We start from the raw sequence: 16,222 nt of genomic DNA on the forward strand, positions 1-16,222 counted from the left end.
GCTTTTTCCAAGGAAGGAAGGGAGGGAGGGACATTACCAGCTACCTGTTGAATAGCTCCAAAAAGCCATAAGCCGACACTGTCCTGTCTGCCTTACACAGACACCTTTCAGCATTAGCTAGCATACCACATACTGGCTATGGTCTGTGCTGTAAGAGAGAGGAGGGAGGGATCCCTAATTCAGCAGCAAGGGTGGGGTGGGGGGGCAGCAGAAGTCAGGAAGATGCTGCTGTGCCTGCAAGTCTCTGCTGGAGCTCCAGCCAGGGAGCAGAGGGGAGGGGCCAGCCCAGCTGTCTGGAGCAGAGAATCCAGCCCAGCTCAGCCCAGTGAGCATGCCGGGATGCTGGGGGACTATGATTTAATTTAAACCAGGAAGGGGTCTGGGACAAACATTGCATAAACCGGTTTGACCCAGATCAGTTATGTCTGATACTACATTCAACCTGGTTTATCTTGAACCCATTTTTGCCATTTTCAAATTGGTTTATGTGCACTGAATGTCTGTTCTGTTACAGGTTTAGATCAGTTTCTGATCACTTAAACTGGTTTATGTCTGTCCCTAGCCAATGGGTTAACTGCTTTGTTTTTCTCTCTCCTACCCACCTTGCATCTCTCAACAGTGGCCCCTCCTTTTTTCTCCCCAGCCCTTCTCTACCTTTTGTATTCTTCTATTTAGATACTCTGCTTTCTGTAGTCCTTTCACAGTATCTGATGAAGTAAGCATGCTGCTTATGAAAACTTATGCTATGCATTTCTGATGTAGTTAGTCTATTAGGCAACAAACAGACGTTGCATTTGTCCTGGGATAAACCATTTTATTCTGGAACAAAGTGCAGTCATTCAGACATCCATGCTTATTGTCTTGGGATAAATCTTAAAAAAAAGATAAGAAGTACTAACAGTTTATTGCAAAGTGCATCTGAATGGTTATCCCAGGATTTCAATATGGACTCAAAAGGAAAAAAAAACAGCAGTACATTCAGCTGCTCACTAAACCTGCATTAGAAAGACGATGTGTGTATATGCTAATCCCAAGATATGTCTATTCTGGAACAAATACAGGGACAACTTGTTCAGGGAGAAAGGCAACATCTGTTCCTAGCCTAAGGTGTAAGTCTACTCTGCCTTCTACCAAGCCTTGTCGTCTGCCTGCCCCCTCAAGCTTATTCTTTTTCTCTGGGAATGGCCCTTTAAGCATAGTGGCTTTTCACACTCTTACTTTGCCCCTTCTCTCCCTGTCAACCTTTTTCTATTCCTTTGTTATCTCTGGACTTGCTCCCCTCCCATTTCCTTCCAAATATCTTCCTCTGGAGTATAAGGAGAGGGAAAAGTTAGACACAGAGAGGGGAAGTGACATACCCAAGGTCATACAGCAGGTGAATAACACATGGGACTTGAATCCACGTGTCCCAACTCCTACCTCAGAGCCTTGCCCACCGGACCATTGTAAGAGCTATATACAGCCGTGGAATATTTTCATTTCTGTTTTTACATGTGTGCCAACCTCCCACCAAGGGCACCAGTGACACCACCACCCACTGCTCCCTCTAGCCCTTTTTGTCATAACAGACAATGTCCTACAGCTGCCTTCCAGGTGTTCTGGATAACAGGTGTTCTGTCTATTGGAAACATCATTGCTGCCGGTATGACCTTTGCAGCCATTCAAGCAGCACGTACAGAATGACACCAGCTGATGCCAGGTGTCCATCTGAATGCAGTGCTGCTTGCAGAGCCGAATACAAAGAACTGTGCAGTTGACAATAGAGATTTCCTCTTCAGGGCTCCACACCCCTACCAACCCAAGCAGTTGGAACAGGAGAAAGCGAGTTCCCCAAATGCTTCCCCAGAAGCAAGCAGGTCAGAGGCATGCAGGGGCAGCTAAGGGAGTGTCAGATTTTATTAGAGTCAAGGCATGGGGGAAATGTGAAGGGACTGCTAAGTGGACAGTAAAGATGGATGAATTCAGACTACCTGTGCTCAAATGGAGCAGCCCGTATTATGCAGGGGATGGGACAGTATCCTGGACAGATGCCAGAAAACACTTGGAAAACCAGGATTACAGTCTTCAACAGGCAGTAGGGAATCTGGCTGGAGAGGCAGGAAGGTAAAGAAAATGGGAGCAAAGGGAGGTTTGGCTTGGGCAGACATCTGGGGCTAAAATCAAGATGTCCTACCCTCAACACAAGAGTAGGCAAAGCAGGAGCAGCAGCATCTAGAATCCACAAGGACACGCGAGAGGAGTTAGCTTGCACCAAAGAGCACCCATAGCCTCGGGCAAGAAAGATAATGTGGTACAGGGAGGAGCCAGGGAAGGGGGTTCATTTGCCAAAGAGACAAGCAGCTTTAGAAAGAGGCTTAGCACCAAGGAGGGAAGAGGGGAGCCTACAGCTGGGAAGGAATCTTCCAAGTCCCCGCTAAATGGAGCATAGCCCTCATGTTCTAAGAGGACATGGGCTGCCTCTTTCAACTGCATCCATCCACTGGGAGCCTGGGTCCCAAACTGAGGCATCTTGGCAGCACCTTGCTTGCTGCTTGGGCTGACAGGAAGCACAACCATCATAAAATATTGCTTTAGCGCATGTGCTTCAGGCAGCAGGGACCAGCCACTGACATGCAGCAGGGACCATGCTGCCCTTGTTTCTGTAGTATATCATGTCCTCAGCCCAGAGCAGGGGGCCTCCCATATCTCTTCAAGAGACAACAGGCTGAAAATGCCTGCTGGGAATCAGGAGATTCACCTTTCTCCCACCTGAACAAATTGCAGGGTCCTGGGGTTCTTTTCCTCTGAACTGCTTGTCTGCCCGTCCTTTGGACAGCAATCCAAAAGGCTTTTTTTTATACTGGGGACACGTGTGGCTGACGTAAGATATCTGGAAGTATAGCACAGAGTTTTAACCGTAAGGAAAATTAACCATTGGAAACCCTTCCAAAAGATGTGATGAATTCCCTTGAATTCCCCTGAAGTCTTGCCCAGCCCGTTGTCAGAGAGATGCTCTAGTTCAGCCTTTCGTGTCTGAATCACTAGGTGAAATCCTACCCTCTGTTCTGTTTGGGACCTTGGGCCAACTAATGGGTTCTGCCCCCTGTAGAGCACTGTGGATCTCAAAGTACTTGACAAAGGAGGTGAGGCTCATTATCTCTCCCTCCCCCAACTTATCTTTAAATTATACATCAAAGTTTCAACAATAATCAGAGAAGAGTTTGAATATTTTATAGAAAACTAAATGTTTCATGTTTGCTTACAAAGTAAAATTAATAAGGAGATTTGGCCATCGTTGTATTATTTATGCAGTTCTTCAGCTGCAAAAATAGGGGTAGCAAGCACAGTTTAATTTAAAGCCACATCTTCCATTTCTCATCTAGCAGAGGTAAGAAAAAACACTGGTATGCCTACCTTCCCTCCTCCCTTCAAGAACACATTTAAAGGAAAGAAGCCTTACAGGCAATTAGAAAGAAGACTTGTTCTGCATAATTGAAAAAGTAACCATAACAATCCTCTGGCCTTGGGGGTGTCACTAATTTCTCCATGCTTCTGTTTCCCTCCTCTTCTTTATCTGTCTTGTCTCCTTATTCCTTGTTCTTGGCAAGATTTTTATGTTCAAACCTTTTGCACTGAGATTAGAACTATTGGAGTCAATGGCCAGTCAATCTGGCCCTGTTGAAGTCAATGGCAAGTTTTCCACTAACTTCCATGAGGTCAGGGCTGCATCCAGTGAGGGTACTGATGAAGATGAGCTGTGCAAAAATCTTAGCCTGATTGGAATCTCACACTGGGCCTTCTTGGGGCACGTGCAAAGTGCTCCCTTCTAGGAGCTACTGTAACACAAATAATCGTGACTGTCACCATCCTATTGAGACGATTGCAATGTACTTGTCATTTTTTGTAATAAGGAAGATGCACTACATATGCTCAAGAGACAGCTTAGACGTACGAGATGATTATTCAGTCAGATGCACCAGTTGTTTCGAGGAGAATTCAGAACTTGGCAGGCTGCAATGGGGAATGAAGGATGCATCTCTCATGCAGCCTTTCCAGTTCTTGCCAAATGTTGTCAGTCTAGGCTGAGATAGTCACAACAACTTAAGGGATTTGGACACCCAATTTACCCAAGAGAACTGGATGTCCAAATGTGTTAGGAAGCCCTGAAAATTTCCGCTAGGATGGCCCAACAAGCTGATTTCAGACCTGGGCGAATTTCTTCCCCCAAGGCAGACTTCCTGCATGATCACAGGTCAGTCTCTTGGCCTTTCTGTGCCTTGGTGCCCCAACTGTAAAATGTGGCTAATAGTTCTTCTCTCCACACTGGGATTTGGTGGGAATAAACTCACTGTAGACCATCTATGCTCTGACTGCACAGTAGTACAAGTCTTAGCCCCTGTCTGCACTGCCTCCATGCCAAGCCCATGAGCATCACCAAAAGGTACACCCTGTCCATGCAGTGGGCCTCATGAACAGGGATCCAGGTTTTCCCTGATTAAAAAAAATCACAAATTCTCTGATAAACCCCCCAAAATCCATGATTAAAATTAAAAAACCCTCATAGCCCCCGCTTCCCTGCTCATGCCCCTCACTCGCCCCACAACAGCCCCCCAGCCCAACTGTCCCTCATTCACCACCCCCCCCCCGCTCATGCCCCTTACCCCACACCCACAGCCCCTGCCCCCCAGCCCTGCAGGAGGGGGCCCCCAGCTGCTAGGGCTATGAGGCCAGGGGCCCAGGTCCACAGCTCTCTGCCCCCAACAGAAGGCAGAGGCTGCTGCAGCATAGAGCCAGCTCCCCCACTACTGCCTGCCTGCTGTGGGCTCAGGTGGGGGCAAGGCTGGGTCCCAGCTGTAGTTTGCAGTCTTGGGGGGCAGGGGGGACCCGCACCCCCCCAGATCTGTGTGGGGGGTGGGGGCAGGATGGGTGAATGCTATGGGCTCGTGTTCCCTGCCCTGCTGCCCTCCCCCAGGGCCTCCGCAGCATAGCATGTGTGACCCAGCAGGGCAGAGCACAGCAGGGACGTGCAGGAAAGCTACTTGCTGCTGCAAGCTCTGCAGCGCCCTGGCGACACTTCCCCTGCAGGTGGGGGCAGCAGTGAAGGGCACAACCCTGTGCTGCTGCTTGCACTGCCCCTGTGCACACTGGGGAAGTGTGGCCAGGGCAGCAAGGAGTTTGCAGAGGCAAGCAGTTTTCCTGCATGGCCCAGCTGCGTCTGCCATGCCGGGTCTCACACGCTGTGCTGCAGAGACCCCAGAGAAGGGCAGCAGGGTGGGGAGCATGAGCCTGCAGTGCGCACCTGCCCTGCCCCTGCCCCCTCCTGCACAGATCTGGGGGGTGCGGGTCCCCCCCCCGCCTGGGACTGTGCGCTGCAGCTGGGAGCTGGCCCCCAAGAAGCCCGGCCCTGGATGTGTGCACTGGGAGCTGCATGCTATTGGCTGAGCAGGCTTTGCACCAACTTGTGCGGCTTCCTGCACTCCTGTGGGAAGCCACACATGGAGGCATGAAGCCCACCCAGCCCAGGCCAGCCTTGTCTAGCCCAGGCCCTGGCTCATGGACTGATTGCTGCACGCTATCAGCCTGAGTGTGCTCCGTGCTTCCATGTGCAGCTTCCCTGAAGAGCCAACAGCATGCCACTCCGGGTCCACACTGCACTGACAGCAGGGTGGGCACTCCTGTGGGAAGCTGGCTGGGGGCTGAGGGAGTAGGGAGATGTTGGGGAGAGCCCCACATGGAGTGCCTGCTGGGATGGTGGCACGTAGATCTATAGCAGTGCGGCGTCAGCCCTTCAGGGAAGCCGCACATGGAGGCACGGAGCCCGTTCAGAACGATAGCGCCCCACTTGCAGTCCACATGCCACTGGCTGGGTGGGCACTCCATGTCTTTTCCTAACACCTCCCTGCTCCTCAGCCCCCAGCCAGCTGCCCCGCCAGCCCTGCCAGTGCCCCCAGCCTTGACCTGCAACCCCCAGCCCCCTGCAAGCCCTGCTTACCTCACAGGCTCCAGGAAGGAAAATGAGCCTGAGTCAAGCCTTGGGTAACTAAGAGCCTCAAGCCTCACCCTTTTCCCCTCTCCTTCCTCCTCTGGGCAGGGTTGGGGGTTTTCTGCCCCTTTTTCAATCAGCTCTTGCAGGCTGTGACTCTACCACCTGCAGAGCTCTTTGCAAAAGTTGGAAATCTGCGGGTTTCTCTGGTAAAAGGAAAATTCCATTTTTTCTCTGATAAAAATGGGAAATCTGTGGTTTTCTCTGTTTTTCCATAGGAAACAGAAAACCCAGATCCCTGATTATGAAGCATCCCTGAGACAAAGCCTGAGAGCAGTATTGGGGCCCCCAGTTAGTGCTGCTTTAAGTAAGCCAAATTGGACTTCAGCTTGCATTTCTGGGCTGTGGCACACAGTGAGTAGAAGGAAGTGGGTGAGGCACGTTTCTCAGTGACAACCCTGGAAACAACATAGATATTCCTAGAGGCAGCTTTAAATGCTACAGATTAGCAAGATTAGAAAGTTGATCCCTACCCACTCAGTTCTGATACAGCACTCTGATGTTGCTAGCAATATCGGCAGCCAAATAACATTAACATCTACTCAAGTTTATTGCAGGTGCCTTGGCAAGTGAGAAGCATGATGCAAGTGTTCTACCTTGAGGTGTGATGCATCTGAAATTGTAGAAACCTACCTGGGCCAAAGTGTCTTTGTTGGCAAAAACCATACTGAAGATCACTGTTAAGAGGTGACCCACATATGCAAGAAGAAAGAAATTAAATTATAAGAATAATAACAATAGATTTATGCAACAAAAGCAGAATTCCTAGATACTGAAAAGCAAGCTTGAAAATCCCTTTCTGGGGACTTTTTCAAAAAAACTGGGCACTTAGTCAAGAAGAGCAGCACAGAAACCTTGGGGAAAGTTTCCAAAATTGGCATGAAAATGACTTGTTACCTTATTATTAAGGAGTAATCCTCAGAAAGGGCCAGACTCTCAACTTGTATAAGCCAGGATGGCTCCCAGGTGACTTTAACATCCAAGTAACCTTCATTTGACTTCACTAGAGCTGGGACAGTTTCCACCAGTGGAGGCCCTGGCCTCTAGAATGTTTTCTGTAGACTTTTAAAATCTTGACTCAAGATGAAAATTCAAGTTGATACTTACACCCCTCACGTTCAAGTAATCAGACAGCCTTCATGACTCAGAGTGAAAGGACTGCTCCTTGTGACTCAAAGCCAAGCACAAGTGTGAACAAGTAAAGCCCTCTCCAGGGCTCATAAAACTGTGCCAGGCCTTTTTGATTTGCATTTTAAAATATTGGTGCCCAAAAGCCTCACAGCTTACCAGGGATGTAAATTAGTATTTATTACAGTTTAATTTATACAGACAAGACAAGGCCCCTGCCTGGACAGTTTACAATATAAACAGTACAGGCAGAATTGGCCTCTCTCATCTTTGGCCTCTCTCCCCACACTGAAGTCAAGGGTAAAATTCCCACAAACTTCAGCATGAACAGAGGTAGGTGGAGGCTGGCCATGTTGGAAATCCCACCTGAAATTTGATAATCAAGAGGCAAAACCCAACTAGATGAGGAGAGAAGGTCCAACCTCCAGGACATGATGCACCAAGGCCTCACTCAAGGGCAATACCCTGAGGTAAGAGCAAGATCACTCAAGGGGCTTGGCCCACAGAGTACCAGTGTGCTATCTGCTGAAGCACAGAGCTGAATGAGCACTAAGGGCTGTGATAAGTCAGTCCTGGCCTACAGGTTGCCAAGGTGAGCGTGCGATGCCCAATCTGTGTGTGGCTCAGTGAGCACCAGGACAGGGTTGCGATACCCAGAAAAGACCACTCAGTTAAGTGCCCAACAAGCCAAGCTGTAGGTGAGATGCGTTAAGTTTACTGGCCCAAAGGGCATTTTCATGCTGAAGTCTCTATGTGCACATGCTGACCAATTCACCTTTATTTACCCATAGAAGGGCCCAGTCTTCTGAAGTTCCTGACCCTGTGGTGGACCAGGACCCAGAGGTGGAAGTCAAATGCTATGAGTAGAGCCACCTAAGACAGAGCAGGTGCATCAGCCCAAGAGCACTGACTACTGGAGGTGTCTAATTTACAGACTGCCCCCATGCCAAGAAAAGGCCAGGATAGACCAAGATGCTTGTTTACCTCCCTTGCTGAGGCACCATATTAAGGAGATGGATAAATTGATGAATCCCTATTGGAGTAACTCTCTTGCCAGTTGACTGTAGGCCAGATCTTTCTGCCTACTAGGCACTGACATAGCAAGCTTAAGATGTCAATATACCATACTGCCCTGCTGATGAGCATGAATGCTCTAAGTTGAGGACTCAACCCCTCCCTCCCCACCCACTCTCAAATCCTTCCAAGACACCCATGCATTGTGTACTTCTTGGACCATCTGGCCGAGGAGAAGTCTTGCTTCTAGGACCTGCTGCTCAGCTTCGGCAAGGGAATGTCAACTCGCAACTCCAAGTGTCTGGTGAGAGGTGCCTGCCATCCCAGATATACTCCAGGAAGGGCCTCCAGAACTGCCTGGTGACATACAGGCAGGGCGGAGGGTATGAAAGCAGCAGGTCCTAGCTATACATTTCTTTCCACAGGAACACAACAGGAAGTTAAGATGAATTAGCTTTAAAGTGGATTATTCAACTTGTTTGAAACCCCTGTATGGACACTGATCTTCAGAATTCATAGTTTGGTACAGAGGTGTAGGTTGTAGCCGTGTTGGTCTAAGGACATAGGCAGACAAGGTTCCTTGGGTGAATTTGATATCTTTTATTAGACCAACCCAAATAGTTGGAGAATAGTTATTAAGCAAGCTTTCAAGTTCAAAAACCCTTCATCAGGCTAAGGAAGTTTCAGCAGTTAGTGTGTGCTTTTCTTGGATGGAATGAAATAGTTCCTGGATAGTTTGGTACAGACATTGCACATAAACCAGTATAAGGGATTGGAAACTGGTCTAAATCTGTAACAGAACAAAAGTTCAGCACACCGCTTGGTTCCAATGTGATGGAAGCCTATCTACGACAGGTCTGGATGGATGTAATATTACACGGAAAGACAATTTTCTTGCCATTCCCCAGTTGGTCTAATAAAAGGTATCATTTTGGAACCAAGAGTTCTAGTTTTTTGTATTAATTACACTTCATTGGTTCAGCTTAGAACAGTATATCAAACTTCTGTCCCAGATAGATCTCTTCTGTCCAAGAGAATCACCTTAGTTCTTTGTCCTCTAGCACCCAGGTGTCTTGCACAGGGCAGCATGTTAGCCTCAACCGGTGTTTGTCTGCTCCAGGCAAGCCCCACCCTCGGGCTGTCACAGACAGGAGCCAGAAAAGCCTGTCTCCTGCCTGCAGGGCCAAATGTGTGGGGAGGAATGAAGCCCCCCAGCTGCACAGCCCCAGCCCCGAGCCAGCACATGGGGGGCCTGCATGGTGTAGGGCCTCGATTCCCCCCCTTTCTCCTGCCCAACCCTCCTGATGGCTGCAGGCAGGAGCTGCACGCTGTCCGTGGTGCTGGCAACCGGAGGCAGGGAGGAGAGGAGTGGAGCCCCCTGCCGCGTGGGTCCCTCTGCTTGCTGGCTCGGAGTCAGGGGGGCCAGGCCAGGTCTGCCTGCTGGGAGGACTCCACTTCTCCTCCCCCTCCCCCGCCCAGTTCCCAGCTTGATGGACAGCCATGCAGCCCTAGCCCCCAAACTGGGGGGGGCACGCAGCAGGGGGCTCTGTTCCTCCCTCCCGAGCTGGTGCTGATAGTCGACAGCTGGCATGGGGGTGAGGCTCTGGGGCCATGCTGGCCAGTCAGGAGCAGTCAGCCATGTAGCTACACTTGGAATTGTCTGGCAGCCTATTGGGAGGTGTAAGGGTGCCCCCAGCCCACTGGCCTTGGCCAGTACGAGCTGCTTCCATGCCCCCACTCCAAATGTGAACATGAGCCCTGTTCACTCTTGAACTAATCTAGGGCACTTAGCAAAAGCCGAAAAAGTTAGTTCGAATCTCCCTCAGGCTTTTTAAACTTCTGTTCCTAGCCAAAGCAGCCAGAATTCAATGCAACTGAATTCCCTTTGGAAGAGAATGAGTGTCACTTTAATTTTGAAGAACAGTGTCTGCATAGGGGCTTAATGCACTTGAAATGCACTGGGTTAACTCCTCTGAGTATCCTTGAGTAGGCAAGCCCTGAGAATGACTCAAAGATTAATAAATGAGCTACAATAATTCATAACAGAGCAACTAGGAAATAGATGTTCCTCGAATTCCATTCTGCCAGTGCTTCTAAGGCTGCCACTGCTTTCTTAGACTGGGGTGGAGAGTATGAACCCAGCATCCCATGAAAACCAGTCGGGACAACTGAAGAGAGAGAGGGAGAGAGCGCACCATGCAGTCATATGAACCAAAACCAGTCTCGTGGGCAGAGCGGGAGCACTGTTAAGAGACTTCTCCAAAGACTGTGCTCAGGGTAGAGCCAACCCAACTGGAATGAGACACAAAGAAGCATTGGGGGTGCATGCGGGTGCACGTGTACCCCCTGAGATCGGCCGTGCACCCCCTGGAAGCTCCAGCCACAAACCTGGAAGTGCACTTCTGGTTTTGCTGCTGGATCAGCAATCAGCTGCTGGGGGACCCCGTTGGTGATCTGGTGCCCCCCCAGACTCAGGAGGCACCAGTCACCCATGCAAAGAAGGGACATGAACTGAAAGGACTTAAACTACCTGGAGTTTCTAAGAGTTCAAAGTGTTTTGGCCTGTTTGACCCTGAGATCCTCCAACAGTGTACAGGTGCCTCTCTCCCACTGAAATCAAGGCAACTAAATATCATTTTAGATTCGGGCTGGAGATCAGAGCTAGAGTCCAGTTACTGAGGAGTGGAGTGGGGTGGGGTGGGGAGGGGTTGGTAAAGATGAATCTCTTTACCACAGAATGCTTAGATGCCTTTCGTGCTGCACCCCCAAAACACATGCTCCAATGCTATGTTTCCCTCTCATGACTAGACCACGCACAGAGGTGTATGAATTCATGTCTTGCTTGCAAACTAACAGATATGGATGGTTTTAGCTCAAGCAGCTTCCAGCACCTGAGCATAAGAACCAAAGTTCCCAGGTTCAGTCCCCATGACTGACTGAACTAGAGGCACCGTTGAAGTCAGTTTAAGGAAAGAAATCACGACAAAAGCAAAAAGTTGCAACAGGTGTTGCTGTGTACACCCAGGGCCCAGGCAACAGCCCCCTAATGAACATGCCAGGTAATTTGGCTTCCTCCCAACTAGAATTGGATTCTGCCAATTTGTCCTAAATGTAGTCACAAATCATAGCTAAATAGAAAGACCATTTTTTTTTTGTTTTTCAGAAACAATTACAATCACTAACTGCCGCCCACACCGTAAGTTTTTCAGTTGCCTGAGAAACAGGACGTGGGCATTGCTGTGGTAACCAGAATACAGTTCTTCACCCTGCTCGCTCTTCTCGCCTAGCTGCGAGGTGCACCTTCCAGGGAATGGACACAGCATGTGGTCCTAGGTGAAGTCCTTCCCTCCTCTCCTGGCAGTGCCCACTGCAGCACACCCCCCGTCCCTTAATGAAAACCTATTTGGAAGAGGCTGTGGAGGCTAGGGGGAAGCAGTAACTAGCTGTGATGTTCTGGGAGATGCTTATGGCTCTTTCCACCCAAGCATTAGTGCAGTAAGGCCTCAAATTGCCCAGCAGAGGCGGTCCTTGGAGGTAAGATGGAGACTGGTCACACCCCAAGAGCCATGCACAGCACACAATGCATGATTATTCACACATGCTGACCTGACAAAAATATCCTCTACACTGCCTCAGACCATAGCTTTCCAGGCCTCATCAGTTACATAAATCAAAACCCGTATTTTTCAAACCAGAGGCACTTATCTGTTCTGAAAGCTGAGTCTACACTGAGTTTCCACTTCAAGATGTCGGCAGCTATCTTCGCTGTATTTTATCTAACAAAACAGGAGTAACAATTATTCTACAAGGGAAACGTGTGATTTTCAAAGTATTGCTGGACCCAAGGACTTTCTTGGCTCAAACGGTCTAAAAATATTCAACTGCCTTTACTGAAAACCGAACTGCTCTCCTACTGTCGTTCTCAGCTTTTGGGGTCATGACCCAAGGGAGATAGAAATGTTTCTGGCAATAATGATATTTTTTTTAAAAGGAGTTTCAATTTCTTTCTTTCCCCAAATACTATATATAGCTTTTCAGATAGCTCAGAGTTGCTCCAAAATATAAAACCTGCCCCATGCTAGACTGCTGTATCCAAGTCTTTCTGTTGCAAGTATAGGAGGAAAACTTTTGGTTGCTTTTCCTGTGGCTAAATCTGAATGGATTTTAATGAGGCCAGGAAAGACCCTGGGAGTGTTAAAAAAAATGTACTGAAAATTCTGCAGGCATCAGAACACTTAAAAATTAGGAAGTTTACTATGGAAATTGTTAGGAGCCTTGTATTTGGCAGGCCAGGCTAGTGTGTGCATGCTGCCCAGGCTAAAATACCTTGACTAGCATTAACTTGTTAGGTTTTTTTCTCAGTCTGAATTGAATTGGCATATTTTTCTTTAGATGCCTGCCATACTCTTCATTAACAGCATGGTTAGGATTTTCCCTCTAGCCCTCAGGCCTTTGAACATTCCCTCACTGCCATTACATAGGATATGTCCCGTTTATCCTTTTTCAGAGGAATTTCTGTATAGTGAGCCATCTTTCTTATTGCTTTCAGCCTTTCACCATACTTCTTTTCCTGTTGATTTCCAAGACTTCCTCAGCAGTGCACTGGGTCTCCAGTGCATGCAAGCAATCATATAGGTACGCTTCCACACAGGCTTGCCTGGGTGCCTGAATATCCTGACATATATGCACGTGAGCTGGAGGTTGCATATGGACAGCTACATGTTTGCATGCCCTAAACCATGGCTACACACTACAGCACTTTTATTCTCAAATGAGGACATTTATGAACACTTCTGCATGGGTCCATTAGATAACACTACCCCTGGGTTGCTAATTCTGCAAGACTGGCAGCACCTCCTTTCCTATTATTTTGCATTCTCAAAACTCAACCCATTCTGCTTAGAACGTTTGGGCTCTGGTTATCAGCGTCTGCTAGGCCTTGTGCTAGCCTTGTTTGGGCTCTGGTTATCAGCGTCATTAGGCCTAGTGCTTCTGGAGTGTCCTTGGAGAAGGGTTCAGGGATACAAGTTAACCTGTAACCCTGAAACATGGAAGATATAGTAATTATCCCTTTTAAAATGAAAACTTTGTAATTTTTACAAAAAAGTAGTAAAATTCAACACCCTGAGACTTGGAGGCTAACATCCCTGCTCCAGCCTTTTATTCGTGCCAAATTTGCAGACTTGCAGAGCAACATCTACACTACAGAACTGCCTTAGCCAGGAGAAACATTCCATCAACCAACTCTCCTGTGCAATATAAAACATCTTACCAAGAAAGAGGCAAAATTCAACATCCTGCTTGCCATCAGACACCTTTGAGGTAAACAGACTGCTCCAACTTTTATTTGAACCTAATTTCCATAAAATGAACTTTTCCACCCAGGGGAACTTATAACATCCTTCAATTCTCCTGTGTAATATGAAGTTTTATTTCTACCTGGGACAAATTTTACAATCTTTGCCTTCTCCTTTGCCTGAGGAAGGCCATGTGAGCTTGCAAATAAAGAATTTTTTTTGCAACTGTCTAGTTGGTCCAATAAAAGATATCACCTCTACCAAGAGTTCTGACTGCTTGAAGAAGGGTGGAAGAAGTCCTGCTCTGAACCCTTCCTGCAAAGCAGCAGAGGTTTCAGTGGTAAAAGGAAAGACTTTGGAGGCCAACACAAAAAGGAGAGCTAAACTTCCAATCCAAAGCCCACATAAGTCAAAGGAACTTTTTCCCACTGGGCTTTGAATCAGGCCCAGAAATGAGACAGGGAAGAACTCACACATTTCTGGAAAAAAAATCCTGTGCAAAAACATGATGATGAGTGAATTTTATCAGCAGCTATCCTGAGTGCAGTACTTGGTAGTATCTCAAACTGACATTTTCCCCTTTCAGTTACTATATTAGGATGTGCTATTGTTGCTAGGTTGGTTAGTGCAGTTGCTAGCCTCATTTCTTCAAAGGTCTACACTTACCTTTACTGGTTAAATCGCTACCTCTTGCTGAATTCTTTATAAATGGGTCACATTCGCAACAGCCATAGCAGCCCTAGAGCAGGGACTTTGGGTATTCACTTGCATACAAAACCTAACCCTTTCAGGCATCTCTGATAATCACTATACTCCTGAGTTGGAAATTTGAGATGAAAATGGACAATACAAGAGCATATAGATACATTTGTTTTTCAATCTGCAGGGGAAAGATGGTGTTTTGTCATTTTGTTCTAGTTTAATGCATTGCGAGCAACGTGATGTGACTAAAGATTAAAAGCAGAAAGGGATCAGCAGAAAATGCTTATCAGAATAGACTTTGTCAGCTGGAAAGACAAAATAGAAAAAGATAGGGTGAGCAGCACTGACAGGAACATTCATAAAGAACATGAATATTTTCAGACAGTTAAAACATTCATCAGTATTTATATGAGGGGCTGGATGTATTTCCTGCATAGATTTTTCCTGTACAGGTCTGTACTTGTACAAGACCATATTTGGGCTGTTATACCAGTGTTATCGATATACTCTGGGTAGGAATCAACAGGATGATTATTTTTAGGTCCTCACTCCTTCCTTGTATGGGGCTTTGGGATTACCATGGAATAGGCTTAACAAGCCTGCCGTTACAGCACTATATATGATCAGCAAAAACATGGAAGCATTTTGAACTGTTTTAATGTACTCTGCTTGGTCTCTAGAGCAGTGGCTCTCAACCTCTTCAGACTCAAGCCACCCCTCAATAGACTCTAGGCAGCCCTCAAAAATGCCAGCTTTTCAGTTTCATTTGTTTTTTGTATACAATAACATAATAGATCAATTGTCCTGTTGGAAAAAACTCAGTACACCACAAGAGGTCAAAGTGGTTTTAAGGATGAAGGATACCTATTTGAAATCTCTGGGTTTATCTTGTGAATCATGTTTGCACGCTGCATCACCCTGGTTGAGAATCACTGCTCTGGAGCTTGAGAAAGCTCCTGTAGAAAAAAAAAAACATTTTAGGACGCTCAAACCTGCAAAGAAATCTTGCTAAAACAATGCAGATTTTTCCTTTAAATATACACGTATTTGTTGTTCTTGACTCTCAACATGTCAAACACCCCTAATTTGAAGAACCCCTCTGTGCCTTTGCAATGACTCATCTTCACCTGCAGTAGGGTGACTCATGTGTCCATGCCTGTGGCTCATTGGCTGTTGTGCCTTCGCTTTTAATTGGGCACACTATACAATAAAATGTTCAGCTAGGTAGGGGACTTGCAAGGAAAAAACAGTCTGCTCAGTGTGGCTGAGCTGTGAACCATTGTCTACAACTCCTGACCTGGCCTCATGAAATCTGGCCTTGGGACACCACTACCCAGTGATTCCAGACTTGCCTATTCCATAATATGCCCTTGCATCACCTGTGTTCCTTCCACACCCCTTGAATTTTCCTGTATCCTGGTTTTATACCACCTGCCTGTTCTGCCACTGCTCTCCACTGATCAACATGGCTAAGAGGCTTCCCACTCTATGCCCCCTTCCGCCCCCCCTCAGGTATTCAGTAGTCCCTTCAAATCATCCTGTGCCCCTCCAAGTTCCTCACACCTGCCAACATCTGCCTTCTCCTCTCTGCCTTTTACCATACCCTTGCCTTCCACCTCTGCTCAGCAGGTACAGCAGCAGTATCCTGTCAGCTGTTAACAGTGGTGGTCACTCTCCAAAGGGTGGGATGAATTGCTCTCTCAGCCATGGGCTGTAGAAAGCTAGAAACACAAGGAGGAGTTTTAAGAGACAAACCAACTGCACGGTTCCCTAGCCGTTCCTGTTTGATCCAGCAATAATGCAGGGCTGGACTGCACGCACTTTCACAGCTCTCTCTCATCCATGGAAAATCTCAGTTGGAATCTGCAAAATCAGCACCATACTCTTTCCTTGGGGCCCTCTAAACTACACCTCGGCAGTAACAGACATGGCATTTGCTGAGGACTGGGCAAGATGAATGCCATGATTACTGCTAGGGACTGGTTAAGAATCAAGTGCATTCTCCACTGCAGCCTAGTATTTAGCTGCTGTATCCTATTTAGGCAGAAGGCAGGGCAGG

The sequence above is a fragment of the Alligator mississippiensis genome, chromosome 3 (assembly GCF_030867095.1).
Source record: "Alligator mississippiensis isolate rAllMis1 chromosome 3, rAllMis1, whole genome shotgun sequence".
Taxonomy (NCBI): domain Eukaryota; kingdom Metazoa; phylum Chordata; order Crocodylia; family Alligatoridae; genus Alligator; species Alligator mississippiensis.